This window comes from Elephas maximus, chromosome 14 (assembly GCF_024166365.1).
Source record: "Elephas maximus indicus isolate mEleMax1 chromosome 14, mEleMax1 primary haplotype, whole genome shotgun sequence".
Classification (NCBI taxonomy): domain Eukaryota; kingdom Metazoa; phylum Chordata; class Mammalia; order Proboscidea; family Elephantidae; genus Elephas; species Elephas maximus.
In genome coordinates this window covers 81,554,367-81,572,474 of record NC_064832.1, presented here as the reverse complement: position 1 = coordinate 81,572,474, position 18,108 = coordinate 81,554,367, and positions in this window count along the sequence as shown.

The following is an 18,108-nucleotide window of genomic DNA, read 5'->3' as shown; positions in this document are numbered from 1 at the left end:
AAACTGAGAGGAAAGAGCAAGATGACTGTAACACCAATCATACTGAGAAAGACTGCCTTTATCAGCAAGTCTGGCCAAAGGGAGAAAGACCTGGCCCTGGTTCACACCCTGGGGCTCTGGAAAGCCTTTGATTTCTTTTGCTTGGCCTTTTTGTATCTTCAATTTTCACCCTGAAAGACAGAGTGCCAAAGGAATAAAAGTTTGTACTATTTGGATGATAAACTTCAATATGTCAGAAGGACCAAAAATAACTATAACTTGGGCTGCATGAAGAAAGGTTAAATCTATAGCTAGAATTATTACTTGTCTTACACTGCACACTTTACAGTCTGCAATATCTGAGTTTGGGGGTGGAGCGGGAAAAGCAAACTGTCCCATATACAATACTTTGAGAGTCATGGTAACACTTGCAAATGATCTCCAGGGACCAAAACTAATTGAAAACTAATTTGTTCAATTAGCATACATACAACAGGCCTCAAATCACATATCCCCTCCTCCAACACCCTGAACTAAAACATAATAAAGCAAAACTCTTTTGTTGTTACTTTGCACATTAAACCATCAAGTCCAAACTTCTGGTGCCCAATGGCAGCAAGGAAGACCATCACTAGCACATACTACCTATTTATTTTCCATACATTCGGGAGACATCAAAGATCCAAAGATCATATCACTTTTAGTTTATCCCCACATTTTTTTTTTTTTAAGAAGTGCTGGAATGCAAAATTTGATGCAATTATGCCAGTAGGAATTCAAAAATGAAAAAAAGTCTAGTATTGGTCTAGTTTAATGAGAACCACACAGAACTGATCATTAGGAAATTGACCCTAGTTTGAATTATGTTGTTAAGTACCATAGAGTCGATTTCAACTCATAGTGAAGAGTTTCCCAGTCTGTGTTCTTTACTGGAGCAGATCATCAGGTCTTTTCCTCCCTTTGAGCCACTGATGAGTTCAAACCGTTAACCTTTCACTTAGCACCCAAAAGATTTTGAAGTCAAGCACTGTCACTTACACTTTACTGAAAACATCAAATTATTTAATTACTTCGCTTGAAAATGTTTCAGAAAGGATTTTACCATAGAAGTATAATAAAAAAAAACCCAAACCCATTGCTGTCCAGTGGATTCCAACTCATAGCAACCCTATAAAACAGAGTAGAACTGCCCCACACGGTTTCCAAGGCTGTAAATCTTTACCGAAGTAGACTGACACGTCTTTCATGGAGCGGCTGGTGGGTTTGAACTGCCAACTTTTTGGTTAGCAGTTGACTACTTTAACTAATGCATACGAGGACTCAATGTTAACCTGAAAGAAAACCCATTGCCGCCCATTCGATTCCAACTCATAGCAACCCTATAATATCACCCTCTTATTCTAAATATTAGGAAATACAACTGAAAATCCACTATGCAATATTTTCTTTACGTAAATTACCTGACCTTCTGATGGAGTCCCTGGTGGCACAGTATTTAAAAGCCCTTGACTGCTAACTGAAATCTCAGCAGTTGGACCCCACCAGCTGCTCTGCTGGAGAAGATGTGGCAGTTGCTTCTGTAAAGATTTACAGCCTTGGAAACCCTATGGGGAAGTTCTACTTTGCCTTACAAGGTCGCTATGAGTCGAAATAAACTCAACGGTAGTGGGCTTTTGTCCTCAACTAATCAATGAAACACTCAAGAGTATTACTGCTCTGGCAGTGGGCATTGTCCATCAGAGTCAAGATTCAATTTAATAAAGAAGGAATGGGAACAGCTGTAGAATGGATTGAGGATAAAGTGAAGAACCCTAGAGGAAAAAGCCATGAATTTTCTCAGTAACTATCTAATCATTTCCCTCATGTCACTCAGAATTATAATTTCAGTTATTCAGAATTATAATTTCAGTTGTTAGTAACCTTTTGTGGTAAAAACAAACAAGCAAACAACAATAAAAATAAACTAAAAAAAAAAAAAGTTGTCATCAAATGATTTCAATTCAAGGCAAGCCCCATAAAGCATCAGAGTAGAACTGCATTCCATGGGGGTTTCAATGGTTGATTTTTCAGAAGATCACCAGGCTTTTCTTCCTTGCCACCTCTAGATGGGCACGAACCTCTGACCTTTCAGTTAGCAGCTAAGTGTGTTAATTGTTCATAGTAATCTACTGCCAAGCACAGTGCCAAGCATCTCTTCCTAGAAATGTGGGAAGATGTTATAATAATGGCAGTTGTTTTACTTACCTTGTGTTCACCCTCTTTGTCGATCCAGGATCCAGATACATGTGAAAGAGAGAAGGAGGGAGGAAGGAAGGGATGGAGGGAGAGAGAAAGGAGAGAGAGTGAGGAGAGAGGAAGAGAGAGGAAGAAAAAGAGAGGAGAAAAAAGGGAGAGAGAGGAGGAAGGACAAAGAGGGAAGAAGAGAGAGAGAGAGAGTTGCAGAAATTTTCAGCCTCTAAGGAGCCCTAGTGGCACAGTGGTTAAGAGCTCAGCTGCTAATCAAAAGGTTGGCAGTTTGAACCCACCAGGCACTAAGCGGAAATAAGATGTCTGCTTCAGTAAAGATTATAGCCTTGGAAACCCTAAGGGGCTGTTCTACTCTGTCCTATGTATAGGGTCACCATAAGTCAGAATCAACTTGAAGGCAGCAGGTTTTTTGGATACAAAAGATATGTTTTATTCAGGTTCAAGTTCAAGGTAAACTTCTACGCTACCGGAGAACTTTATTAGTGCAATTCTTCTACATTTTTGTGCACAGCTCAGGGAACTAGAGGCCATGGAACAAATTAAATAATGTTTTGCACTCCTCCAAGAAAAACTCAATAAATGTTGGTTGTTCACTCTCTGCTAAAATGAAATTTCAAATTACACAGTTTATAACTATAGCGTCCCACTGAAAATTGATGGAAAATTATGAGGTTATTGAATTTATTAAAAATATTTTTTAAAAATTACAGTACTGAATCAATGCTGAAATTTTAATTTAATTTCCTAACGTACCTTTATTCTGTGTCCAAAATATAGTTAATTTGGTGGGGAATGAAAGACCTTTATGCTTACAAAGATTAATAGTGAAGGAAATTTTACTTCATACAGAATGCCTTTAAAGTAATTTCAACATTTGACCAGGTGCAAAATACTGTCTAGGGATAACAGTATAGACTCTTTAATTAAACTACTTACATTTCAACTATGATTTTGCCACTTACTAATTATATAATTAATTAGACTTCTTTAAAGTGTTAAAAAAAAACAAAGATGTCATTTTGAGGACCAAGGCGTGCCTGACCCAAGCCATGGCATTTTCAATCACCTCATATGCTAAGGAAAACTGGAGAATAAATAAGGAAGACCAAAAACAAATTGAAGCATTTGAATTACAGTGTTGGTGAAGAATGTGGAATATACCATGGACTGCCAGAAGAATGAGCAAATCTGTCTTGGAAGAAGTACAGCCAGAATGCTTATAAGAAGCAAGGATGGTGAGATGTCACCTCACGCACTTTGAACATGTTACCAGGAGGGACCAGTCCCTGGAGAAAGACATCATGCTTGCTAAAGTAAAGAGTCAACAAAATAAATGAAGACCTCAACAAGACAGACTGACACAGTGGCTGCAACACTGAGCTCAAGCATAACAATGATTATAAGAACGGCACAGCACTGGGTAGTGTTTCGTTCTATTTTACGTAGGGCTGCTGTGAGCCAGAACCAACTCGATAGCACCTAATAATGACATACGTATATAAGCCTGCTACCAAAGGAGAAATTATACATTTATACATGTATTTATTATATATATAAATAATATATAATTGCTATAAGTAGGAACCAACTTGATGGCACCTAACAAGTAACAACATATCTTCTTCCTAATTTATTAATTATACAAATACTAAGCTTATTTTGGCCATACACTCTTCTGAATCAGGGATTGCCAAAATAAATCACAAAGGTCTTCTCACACTAGTGTATGAGCTTGAGACGAGCAACCCTTTGGCCCCGCTTGATTAAGAGGAAACAAAAATAGTAATGACTATTATTTTCCCAGCTATTCCCTCACACTAGTCCTTAGAGAAATAAATCCAGTATTACCTTCTAAGACGCTCTGTCATGGCCTGGTCCAAGAAACCTCAGGCTCATTGGGAATAAAGGGAGTGGGGGGGATGAGTGACTTTCAATTCCAGGCTAAGAGAGCCCGTACGTTTCTCACTGCCAACGAATGTGTCCATCCTAGGCCTGGCTCTGCATATAAAGGTGAAGCCAATCCACCACGACTGTGATTCACTGCTGGCCGGGACCTACACAGAACCACAGTGGTGTCCAAACAAAAGGCCAATTTTCTTTTATTTATTTTTAGTTCTTTTCCCCATATTCAGCTATTACCTAACAAATATAACCAGTAATTCTCCAAAGCATTCCCATCTTTGATATAAGCTTAGATACACGTGAGAATCAGCAAGTCCTCCCCACTGCTCAGTGTCTACCCATCCACCCCGTGAAACTCCCTTTGGTGTTCTTGAGGTCTTCTCTTGCCAAAAGATATCAGACATGACAACCATTCTCTATGTAAATGTTTCCTTAACATTGGATCTCTGAGTGTGATGATTTAAGGCAATGCTCCTTGTTTTTTTAAAAGCCCCAGGGCTCCATATACTATTTGTCCACCTTCTTCAAAAAGCTGAGAACATCAAGAAAAAAAAAGTAATGTTTGCTAGTCTACAAGATTTGTTCCAGGTTACTTTCAGTAAAGCTATTTTTTTTTTTTTAGCAGCTGGCAGCCTTTTTCATTAAAAAGAAAAAAAAAAAAGCTTTAACTGCTACCTTGTTCCATAATTAAACAGGTGATTGCAGTACAAAGAGGTATGCTACGACTGAAGTAGGTAGGGGTACTATGGGAGCATCGACATGGGCAACAAATTTGAATTACTGTAGTAGGTTCTAGAGGGGAAAAAGAAAGAAAAAGTAAAAAGAGAAAGAGAAAAGCTTTCTTTTGAAGTGGGGTTGAGGGATCAGTCTTGGAGTAGCTGTGATCAGCGGGATGGCAGCTTTCAACCTTGCGAATTTGAAAATCATTCATCTTAGCAAGGGGAAAGATCAACTGCTTTAAACTTAGATTTGGGTTCAATTTTGGTCTTTATCATTTACTATATATAAAATTGAGGACATTTCTCATCTCTAAACTTTTGTTTCTTATCTAAAATCTTGGAATAATCATGTGTATTTTATTATGAAGATTAAATCCATCTTTACTGAAAAAAATGGAGGTAAAGACACAGGTTTCCCTCAGTATTATCTCAAACAAACCAGAAATCTTAGGACCACATAGAAAAATATTTTAAGATGTTACCTTCTGTTATGGACTAAATTGCATCCCTTAACAAAATTTGTTGAAGTGCTAACTCTTGGTACCTGTGAATGTATCCTTGTTGAGAAATGGGGTCTTTGAAGATTTTATCAGTTAATATGAGGTCATACTACAGGAGCAGGGTGGGTCCTAACCCCTTCTGCGTGGAGTCTTATAAAAGAGGAGAACAAGCAGGGTGACAGAGATAGGCAAAAGAAGGATGGCCATGTGACGATTGGGGCAGACAGATGCCACCAGAAGCTAGGACACTGGCGTGGACCAGTTTCTCCCTCAGAGCCCTCAGAAGGAATCCACAAGGTAGTTACCTTGTTTTGGAATTATAGCCACCAGAACTGTGAGAAAATAAGGTTTTGTCTTTTAACGCTACCCTGTTTATGGTATTTTGTTTCCACAGCCCTAGGAAACTAAGACATACGCCTTGACCCTGTGGTGAAGCTGTCTTGGCTTGATTCCTGGCTCTACCAGGTACACAATGGATCTTCAGCAATTAATCTCTCATCTGCAAGACATGGATATTAATAATACATAGCTAATAAAAAATTTTTTTTTTTAATATGGCTAGGAATTAAATGTGATAATGCTTGCAAACATTTAGAAAGGGAGTGACATGTAAATATTAGTTTTTAGGATTTGCACTTGCCTCTAAAAAAAAAAAAATTTTTTTTTTTTTTTTTCTATTGCCTAGGAAACCCTGGTGGCCTAGTGATTAAGAGCTATGGCTGCTAACCAAAAGGCTGGCAGCTCAAATCTACCAGGTTCTCCTTGGAAACCCTGTGGGGCAGTTCTACTCTATGCTATAGGGTCACTATGAGTCAGAATCGACTCATTGGCAATGGGTTTGATTTTTTTTTTCTATTGTTCTGCCACCTCTGACCCTGGTTAATTACCCCGTTAATCACCATCCTCTTTTTTGTATATATTTTATTCTTCCTTTTTTCTTTATCTTTCTGTCCACCTTGAAGAGCTTGGCGGCTAACCAAAACGTTTGCAGTTTGAATTCACCAGCTCCTTGGAAACCCTATGGGGCAGTTCTACTCTGTCATATAGGATCTCTATAAGTTGGAATTGACTCAGTGGCAATGGGTTTGGTTTGGAGTCCTTCTAACCTTAAAAGATCAAAAATCAGAGCTGTCCTGTGGGGTTTCCAGGGAGAGCCTGCTGGATTTGCACTGCTGACATTTATGGTTGGCAGCGTAGCTCTTCACCTCTAGACCACCAGGAGGCAATCTCTGAATCAGCTTGAGGGGTTGGAGTGCTTGAGACTGCACATTCCACAGCCCTTGCTGCACGCCATTTTAACCAGAGGGCCACCTTCCTCTACCAGGTCGCTTACTTGTGAAATAGTCCCCTCCCTAAAAATCAATGCAGCACCTCTTTGGCCTGAAGTAGCTAGAGGTTAGAGATTACTTTCCCTGCCCATTAATTACAGACACCCACCAGAACAGATGTAAGCAAGCCCAGGAGATGGAGAGGAAACGTGACCTTGGAGCAGAGATGGGGCCAGCTGAAGACCCCTAAGGAAGGATACCCTGGTGGTGTAGTGGTTAAGAGCTAAGGCTATTAACTAAAAGGCAGGCAGTTTGAATCCATCGGGCACTTCTTGGAGGCCCTGTGGGGCAGTTCTGCTCTGTCCTGTGGGGTCGCTATGAGTCGGAATCCACTCGACAGTGTTTGGTTTGGTTTTTGGCTTAAGTAGAAAGGAAATGAGAAGAGTGTAATGTTACGCTGTCCTTGTTGTTAAAGGCCCAGAGTCAGTTCCAACTCATACTGACCCCACTGTGCAACAACAAAATGTTGCATGGCCCTGTGCCATCCTCACAATTGTTGCTGTTCGAGTCCATTTTTGCAGCCACTGTGTCAATCCATCTTGTTGGGGGTCCTCCTCTTTTTTTTTTACTGACCCTTTATTTTACCAAGCATGATGTTTTTCATGTTATATTAAATATTTATTGTTTAAAAACAAACAAAAATTCCTCCTTCAAAGCCAATTCCCTACCCAGCTGCCATCCTGTATTCTTATCTTCGCAGTCCAACTTCTGTAAGAAATTTCTTTACTATTCTCTCATGCTTCATTCCATTCCAATGTGTCTATTCTTCCTTCTCCTTAGAGAACTGTTGCTTACATCATCAGTGATCTTCATATCAGTAAGTTTAGTGGACATTTCCCAATTTTAATTTTGTCTGATATTTCAGAATAATTCCATACTGATGGGTCCTGGTGGTGTGGTGCCTAAGCACTCAGATGCTAACCAAAAAATGTTAGCAGTTGAAACCACCAGGCGCTCTGCAGGAGAAAGATGTGGGAGTCTGCTTCCGTAAAGATTACAGCCTTAGAAACCCTGTGGGGGCAGTTCTACTGTGTCCTATAGGGTCAACTTGATGGCGATGGGTTTTTTCGTTATAAATAAAATAATAATAATAATTGCATTTTGGGGGGCTATTTGATATTATACTTCCCTGGCCTTCCCATTACTAAAACTCCCTCCTCAATCATTTGGATGGTCCATTTTCTTCTATTTATTTTTAAAATGTTGAATTTCTCAGTGCTTTCTCCTAAGCTATATACCCTTCTTACTCAAAGGCCTTCATTCAAGTGTTCACAAACCCACCTGTGGCTTCAGTTACTTCAGTTACCAGATATATGCCCTTGATACCAAGTATGTATGCATACTTCAGCCCTCTCTTCAGATTCTAGCTCCATCTACCCAACTGCCTAGGTTTATGTCATCATGTTCAAAAATAAAGGTATAATACCCACATGTCAAAATGTGTCTTCCTCTACTGACTCCTATCTGAGTGAGCTATAGCAATGTCTATCCAATTGTACAAGTTCAAAACCTGAGACTCCTTCAAGACACTCCCCTCTGTCTCCTCCTCATCAGTGAAGCCTGATGCCCTATTGATTTTGCCCTTAAATAGCTTGTAAAACTTTTCATCTCTCAGTATCTTCTCTGCCAACACTCTAATCCAAGTTATTTATCTTCTGTTCCCTGAACTAATACAACAATCTCCTAAGTGGTCCCACTTTCTTTTTGTCCTTCAAATTCTTTTTATACAGTATAGAAAAATCAATCATTTAATAATGCAAATTTCAACATGTTTTTCTTGTTTATAATCTTTCAATGGCCTCCCCACTTTTGACATTTACAGCATGGCCCACCATTATCTGGCCTCTGCTTCACTATCCAGATTTACCTAATACTCTACCATTATTTCTTTTCACACTGACCTTCCTTCATTTCTTGTGGTGGGTAATACTGCTTTTGCTTTAGGCCAGCATACATAGTATTCCCTCTAGCTAAAACATTTGGTCTTTTCTCTTTTTTGTGGGCTAACCACATATTTTTTAAGTCTCAATAAAAAACTAAAAAAAAAAAAAATTCAGGAAAATATTGAGGACATTCATCTAGAATAAATTAGAACTCTCATTTACAGTCCTCTGCATTTGTCCTTCATGATAATTATCAGATTATTTTTAATAACTCACTCTCTTAATAGACTGTTTTTGATGACAGCAAAATGGTGTCTGCTTTACTCACCGATAAATTATTGAATTTTGAAAAAAACCTATATCCTAAATTCTAAGAAAACTTGATAAAATCATTTTTTTCCTTCCATTTTTAGAAACTACCAGTCTGGACTCAACATTCTGGAGTAAGTATAAGTTCATATGGTTTTAAAAGCAAAAAAAAAATTAAATTAAAAAACCTGTAAAATTCAGAACAAAGACAAAAACAAACTTTTAATTTTTTTTAAATGCAATGCTTAAACATTTTTATAATTCGGTATCACCCTTGTTTATTTTGGTCTTTTCTCTTAATTTGGGAAGGTTCAATTGACTGATTATTCTTAGGACCTGGAGCTTGCATTACTCAACCACAAAAGGATAAAGTTTCAAAACCACTCAGAGGTGCCTCAAAAGAAAGAGTGGGCAATCTACTTCCAAAAAGTCAGCCACTGAAATTCCTATAAAACATGATTCTACTTGGACACACATGAGGTCCTATGAGTCAAAACTGATTCCGTGGCAAGTGATTTGGTTTTCAATGTAAGAGATGCCTACCAAAACCATAAAATAATAATAATAATAATAATAATAATAATAATAATAATAATAATAATAATAATAATAATAATAAAACAGTAGAGCAATATATTCAAAGATTTCTAGTCTAATATATAAAAAAAACCTGGTCTAATATACTAACATGTAAAAGGTAAGGCCTAGCTCTTTTTATATTTTAATAAACTTTCCCAGTGTTAAAATTAAAGCCCCTTAGTGAATGTTCCTCTCACTCTTTGTCATGGTGAATCCTATTAGACTTCAATTGGCTTCATTTGGAAAACAAAGGTACAAATCTCTCCTTAAATAGATTAGGGATACACACATATCAAAAGAACAAGGAAGGTCTCAGCAGGTCCCAGAATCTCAGCTCAGTTTCCAGGTCACTAGCACCATCCTGTCTAAATTGTTGTGGATGGATACAATCAAGACTTGGTGTCCCCTGGGTAAGGCAATAACACAAACTTTTCCCTGGCTCTTTATTGTCTTAAAATAAATCAAAACAAAATGAGATCTAAATAGCAAAAGAGAAAACAGAAGGAAGGCACAAAAATATAGATTGGTGTAAAAAAAAAAAAAAAAGTGAGATCTATGATGATAGATCTAAAAACAAAAGCAAACCCAGTGCCGTCAAGTCGATTCCAACTCATAGCAACCCTATAGGACAGAGTAGAACTGCCCCATAGAGTTTCCAAGGAGTGCCTGGTGGATTCGAACTGCTGACCGTCTGGTTAGCAGCTGTAGCACCACTACGCCACCAGGGTTTCCTAGATGATAGATAGAACAGAATAAATAAAGAGGAAGGAAGAAAAGGGAGGAGAAAAATACCATCTCTGTAGCCTACAAAAACTTTGGTTTATATTATTCCCCTTGAAGGCTGGTGCCCAATTTTTATTTAGCCTGTTTATAAAATACATTTGCTGTATTTTCTGAATATGCATTAATTCATTGATTCAGCAATATTTATTGGGCATCTTTTATATAGTTTTTAAGTAACCATTATATGTTTTTGTTGAGAAAATAATTATCAACCCAGCCGATTCAACAGCTCTTCAATGGCTGCTATAGTTACCAAGGAGGACTTTGAGACTACAAAAATGGACTTCCTTTATGGATTTAACCAAATTCTGTGTGTGCATTCCACTTGGATATCTTTTGTAGCCAGGTAAAACTCAGGGCACAATTTATCTTTACCATCTGAGTTTTAAAAAAAGGAACATGTAAATTCCCTAAAACCTGCATTCTAATACACATTTCTTCACCCAGAAGTGTTAGATCACCTTTTAATACCATGTTATACTGGCTCAGACCTGTGATCCATATTCTCATTTTATGACAGGTTAGACTAACAAGGTGACTCAGGTGAAGGATGGCCATGCCAGACAGAATTGCCTAGTGATATCGGCCAATCTCGGGGGAGGGCGGACATGATTCAACCAATCATGCCACATAATAAGGCTCCAGTAAAGACTCTGGACATAGAAGCTCCATTGGCATCCTGGTTAGTGAGAGACATCAATGCATGAGGGAGGGTAGCATTGGGAACTGCCCCAGACCTTGTTTTATATGTCTCTTCATTTATATATATTTTGCTGTAATAAAACTCTAAAAACTCTAGTCGTAAGTAAAAAGCTTCCCCTGAGCTCCATGAGTTGTTCTGGAGAATATTGAACCCAAGGGAATAGTGGAGCCAACTGGTCAGAAGTGTGGGGAGACTTAAGGATCCCTGAGCTTATGGTTGGTACCCTTAGGGCATAGTGGGAAATCCCCAACATTGGCAGCAAACAGGTCAGAAGTGAAAGTGCCATAAGGGCCCCCAAGTACGCAGCTGGTGTCTGAGGTCTTAGGCAGACTTGGCAGTTTGGAGGACGAAGCTCTTAACCTAGCTCTGGTTCAGGTCAGTGGAATTGGAACTGAATTGAGCTAAACAGGTATGGATTGAAATTGCATTCTTTCAATTTAGTTGATGTCAGAGAAGTCAAATAGATTTTTTTAGATTTGATTGAGCTTCACAACTACATTAATACAAACTTTAAAATATGATATGTTTACCTTAAACCCAAAACCCAGTGCCGTCGAGCCTATATCTACTACCCTTTTTGGAGATTGCTTGTATCAATTAGTTTTGTGCAGGTTAGAAAAAAATAAAAAAAACAGGCCACCAAATCTGCAATGGCTTACAGCGCACCTTACATTGAGCCTTACAACAACAGATATTTATTTCTGTCTCACATCACAATGTCAGTGCCTGTGGCTTGGCTATTATGGCTCTGTTTCATTCCTGTTCCTGGGCTGAAGGAGAAACTTCTCATTGGAACATGTCATTCTCATGACAAAGGAAAATGGCTTTTGAAACTTTTATTTGGTAGTGGCATCGTTCATGTATGTTCCTATTCCACTGGCCAAATCCAGTCACATGTCCAAAATTAACGTTAATTTGTTGGGGAAGTATATTCCTACCACAGGGAGAAGGGGCATGGCAAGTCACATGCCAATGGGTTTAGATATATAACTTTTTCCTAGGTCAGGGAGAAGTGAATAATTGAGGAAAATAATAAGTCTACAGCAATAACCTACACTGTTTTCCTTTTGTCCTGCGGGCGTGAGATGTTCTGTCTGTTGGATGACCCATAGGATGCGGATGTATATTTAAACATTCACCCTATATCTTTCCTGGCATGATAAGGACAGGTACAGTTGCCACTACTAGTACTGTCTTGACTGCTGAACATCTTAACCTCTTGACAAAATCTTTAATAATATTTCTAACTAGTTCTCCAATTACTATTCAGTTAATTAATTCAATTGATGACAGTCTTGCCCACCTTACATTTAAAGTGGTTCCTACAAATTTGATATTCTAACTCCCTCTAGCCATAAATTCCAAGACAAATGAAATTAATAAACACTCTAGTACTCATAATGAAGTTCCAAGGAATCTTATCAGACCGTCAAGCAGGGTACTAGTCAGTCACTACTAAGTATGAGACATAGCATACCTGTTTTAGTTTAATCTTGAGTCCACCTAGTTTTCAGAGTTTGTGGAAACTATCTGCAATTTTTCTGGGTTTTTATTTCCTAAACTCATTTAGTACCTTGAAGTAAGTCATTTTATTATTATTATTATTATTATTATTATTATTATTATTATTATTATTATTATACTAATTGTTTTTTTGAAATTGGGATGCATCTTCCAACTGACAGCTGTGTTTATTGTGGTAGGTTTTCCATTTTCTTTTTTCCCTAATAGGCTATACTGAAACTGAAAAAAAAAAACTGAAGGTGCATCTAAAATTTGAGAATGTATATATTCAGACACCAAGGCTAATTCATTCTTAAGAAATCCCTATTCTACTCAGAGTGTTGTAGACCAAATCCATAGTAAGATCACCTGGAAAATTTCATGGCTTCACATTATTGAGAGTCTCTGTCACTAATCTCCCAGTAGCAATCTGACCTCATCCAGCTATGTATAATAGCTTTTGAGTCTCCAAGGTCTATATCCTCCCATCAACATTATTTTGTACTTGCTTTCATTTGGAGTGTTCTCTTTCTCCATTCTCTTAACTCTATCTAGTAGGCCTATTCTTAGTACCAAAAACTGGGCATAGAGCCACACTTCCTTTCTCTCTGCTTGCTGTTTCATAAGTGCATCTTCCTAACATCCTTCTCCTTTCAGCATAGTGAGGCTAGTAAGAGCTAGAATGTCAATTTGTTCTTAGACTGTCAAAAATATGTGTTATTTTTACGAACCATGCCCACTTATACCACATTGAGACAGAAAATTTAATCCAAAATGTAGCCTCTGTAGCTACAGTGACAATATGTCCAATTTACCCAGGTCAGTCCTAGTTTATTCCTGTTGTTTCCACATAACTATCAATAGCACTCTCAAAAGTGTCCCAGTTTGGACAATAAATTACTGCATATGTTTACCCTATTTATTGTAGATTCAACATCTAATTGAAAGCTGGACTTAACCTGTTGGAGTCCTCCTTACCTCCCTTTTTCTACTTGGTACTTCCTTTTAATATAAATCCATAAATACCACAGGCATTTCTTTTTTTTCATTGAATGTGCCACTGTTACTTCCCCTCACTTCCACACACAAACTATGTCATTTGAAATATGCTGAATAGAGCCTGAAAAACATTTCGTTTACTGTTTGCATAATTTTTCTGCATTGGTGCTAACATATTGTGTAGTAGCTCCAGCCATCTGGAAGAGGTTCCCATTTGATCCTATTATTGAATCTGTTTTATTTATTTATTTATTTTCTTCAGCTTTTAGAGATGGTTATATACTCTGGTGAGTCATTCCTGTTCATTCTCTGGTATCTTCATACCGAGTTCACAAGCTACAACTAAATACCTGCTTTATTAAAGTCCCATGTTTGAAGGGCTAAATACATCTTTCGTTGTTGTTCATGATGCTTTTCCTTTAGTATACCTCTCATATTCCTTTCTTTTATGTGTTTCCTGGTCTATAAAATCTCATGTCTTCTCATAAATAGGTTCCATTTTACCTTTTAACTTCTAATGCTTTCTACCATTTTTAAGGTGAAAATATACACACAGAGACTTATATATACATTTTTTCATGGTGTAGTTATCTTGCATTTAAAATTCTTGCATTCATTGTGTCTTTTGAGGAAAAATGTAGATTATTAAGAAAAAATTATCCTCCTTCAACTGAACAAATTTTGTGTAATAATTGTTGGTGCAAATACTGCCATATCCATAATCCTACCATCTCCACCCAGGAGAATTTGCCATATCTACCTATTTATCATGCAAATCAGAGAATGAGCTCAGACTTGAGAGAAGGGATAGCAAACAGGGCAAAAGTGGAGAGAGGGAAAGAGGAAGAAGAGAAAGTAGTAGCCTCTTTGGCTAGGATACTAGAGAGGGAGTAGTTTGATGGAGATAGGTTGAAAAATAGGAGGTTTAATGAAATGTGGAGTATAAAAGTTTCTGGGAGAAAAGAAAACCAGTTGTGAAATGTTTCCAGTATTAAGCATTATGTCTTTCGATATCTTATGAGACTGGAGTAAAATATAAATTTATTTTATTTATGTATGTATTTATTTATTACTCACCCAGTTGTATTGTACTCCACAGCCTGAGAAAATCACATGGATGACAGCAGCAATTGTGTTACAAATGCGCAAGTGTTAATTTTATCTCCAAAAGCCAAGACATTCTAGGTACAAGCCTCTCAGCATATTTTGGGGCCTTAGTGGTTAAGGGCTACAGCTGCTAACCAAAGGGTCAGCAGTTTGAATCCTCCAGGCGCTCCTTGGAAGCTCTATGGGGCAGTTCTACTCTGTCCTATAGGGTCGCTATGAGTCAGAATCAACTCGATGGCACTAGGTTATTTCAAGAATATAAAAAGTTCCTATGTAATTAGAACCACCATCAAAAAGCCTATTAATTAATAATGTCCACTGCATCACCCATAATATGGTCTTCCAGATCTGCTACTGTAATTAGTACTGATTTAAACACAAGCTTCAACCATGCTGGGCTTACTTAGCAAAGGAAATGGGACAACTAAAAAATCTTTCTGGAAATCAGAATGAATTCCTAGAGCCTATTCTGACCGTGGGGCCCTGGTGGCACAGTGGTTAAGTGTTTGGCTGCTAACCAAAAGTCAGCAGTTTGAATCCACAAGCTGCTCCTTGAAGTCCCTATGGAACAGTTCTACTCTGTCCTAAAGGTCGCTTTGGGTCAGAATTGACTCAATGGCAACAGGTTATTCTGATCACAGATCTCTTTTTGAGACAGGATTCAATTACACAACAAGGGAAAGATAAATTAAAATCAGCTTCCAAATTCATACTCCTGCACCAAAACCCCAAAGCCAAAAATCTAGCACTCTGCAAGAGTCTAAACAAACTCACCAAACTCTACAGAAGCATGTAATGCTCCAGGATATCATGTGCCATCATACACTACAAATTTTGATATCAAAACTGGATCTCTGGGACTTGCAGTGTTAGAAATGAGTGACAGAAGGCTCCTTTGTGCCTTGGGTAGGACCAGGAAGAGGCTGTCAATGAGTACATGAGACAGCCAAAGGATGTGTCTCAATGACAAACTGCATCATTTTTGTGCTTTTTCTAATAGACGACAGAAAAATGAACAAACCCTAATCAATTTGTTTAGGTCACTACTTATCTTTGTTGTACAGATTAAAATGATTCTTAGTTGTTGATTTATACTAAGTCTGCCGGTTAGTACAGAATCAAAAGAATTTGATCAATCCTTATTTCAGTGTAGTCATATGGAAGGAGTGGGGCAAAAGAAGCTCTATTTACCTTTGGGGATGGAAAAAAAAAAAGTTGAAACAACTCAAGAAGCTCCAGTTCCATTTGAATGATCAACCCTCTCCGCCCCCCACAATGTTCTGGCCCTGTGCAATAGCTCAATGATTTTGGTAATATAATTGACAAAGTGTCCAATGAAATGGTTTAGTTGCACCCATATGCTAAACTTAATATAGTTAACTGTCCATGACATAGTCTTCAAAAATAAAGCATCACTTTGAGTGTTCTCGCAGCCTCAATGCCTGCCAGATGTTCTCCAGTAAAACATATTCCCAAACTAATGATCTGTGGGGAGGGCTCTGATTAAAACCATTGCTCGGGATGTATATGTTCAACTGAATTTGTAACAATTTTTCTTTACTTTTACATATTTTAATCCCTTTTCTATTAATAGTAACAGTTGAATGGCAAATAGCATTACAGAGACATAAAAGACTGATATAGTTGTATGTATCAGTCCCATTTATTTAAGGAATATACTACACATAACCACAGATAATTAGAATATGCTGGTTAGGCCATACCGAAACAATGTGGACTCAACACTGCAGTTGTTTCAATGAAATGAAAGCAGCGCAGGAGGGGCTATTCAATTTTACATAAAGAAATGAATAAAAGCTTAATTTTTCTTTTCAGTGAAGGAAGAATGCTTTGGTTTAAAGGGACGTCTGTTTTGTCAGATTTAAAGTAATAATTAGTTTCTCCTCTTAGGAATGTTCTTCTTCACTGGTTGTTGGGGTTGGAAGGACAGCACAGCAACTGGTACTGGGTTTATCTTTCAGTCTCATTTAGGAAGCTTCCTATTGAGAGAACCCTCCTTTAGGTTAGATCATGCCTCTAGCAACTTGGACTTTGCCTAGTTTCCAAGTGATCGTGAAGATGTCACAGGACCAAGAAATGTTTGTTTCTGTTATGCATAAGGGTGCCATGAGTCAGAGCCGGCTCCGTGCAGCCAATCTCAACAGTGTGTCATTTTCTATAGAGCTCACCCTTTGTTCCTGTTAGGTGCTTGATACAGTTTTGTTGCTCAAGACTGCTGGAAACTACGCTCAATCTACTTAAGAAACTTCTCCAAAGGAATACTATACTTGTATTTCTTTGTTAGTTTTTTTTTTTTTTCTCACTGTTTTAATTTCAAAAAAAATTTCTAAATGGAAGATTTCCTTCAATCAGTATTTCGCCCATAGAATTCTTCAATATTGCAACTTCAGGCTTGAATTTTTTCTTCAGTTCTTTCAGCTTCAGAAATGCTGAAGACAAAGTAAAGTACTGTAATATTTATTTTGTCTTCCAGAGCTGCCCTTTGAAATCTTCTGTTCACCTCTTTTACTTCATCATTTCTTCCATTTGCTTTAGCTACTCTATGTTCAATAGTACGTTTCACATTCTCTTCTGACATTCACTTTGGTCTTTCCTGTCTTTTTAAATTATGTATAACACTGCAAAGAATGGGAACTCCCGAATACATAGACCAAGAGGCAGTCGTTTGAACAGAATAATGGGATATTGCATGGTTTAAAATCAGGAAAGGTACGTATCAGGGTTGTATCCTTTCACCATACTTATTCAAGCTGTATGCTGAACGGATAATCCGAGAAGCTGGATTATCTGAAGAAGAACGGAGCACCAGCATTGCAAGAAGACCTGTTAACAACCGATATGCAGATGACTCAACTTTCCTTGTTGAAAGCGAAGAGGACTAGAAGCACTTACTGAGGAAGTTCAAATACTGCAGTCTTCAATATGCATTATGCCTGAACATAAAGATAACAAAAATCCTCACATATGGGCCAGTAAGCAACATCATGATAAATGAAGAAAATATTGAAGTTGTCAAGGATTTATTTTACTTGAATCCACAATGAACGCCCATGGAAGCAGCAGTCAAGAAATCAAATGACGTATTGCATTGGGCAAACCTGCTGCAAAAGACTTCTTTAAAGTGTTAAAAAGCAAAGATGTCACTTCAAGGAGTAAGGTGTGCTTGACCCAAGCCATGGTATTTTCAATCACCTCATATGCATGTGAAAGCTGGACGAACAATAAGAAGACTGAAAAAGAATTGATGCTTTTGAATTACAGTGTTGGCAAAGGATATTGAATATACCATGGACTGCCAGAAGAATGACCAAATCTGTGTTGGAAGAATCAGCCAGAATGCTTCTTAGAAGTGAGGATGACAAGACTTTGTCTCAGGTACTTTGGACATGTTATCAGGAGGGACTAGTCCCTGGAGAAAGACATTATGCTTGTTAAAGTAGAGGATCAAGGAAAAACAAGACGACCCCTTAATGAGATGGACTGACATGGCGGTGATAACACTGGGCACAAACAGCAACAATTGTGATGATGGTCCATGACTGGGCA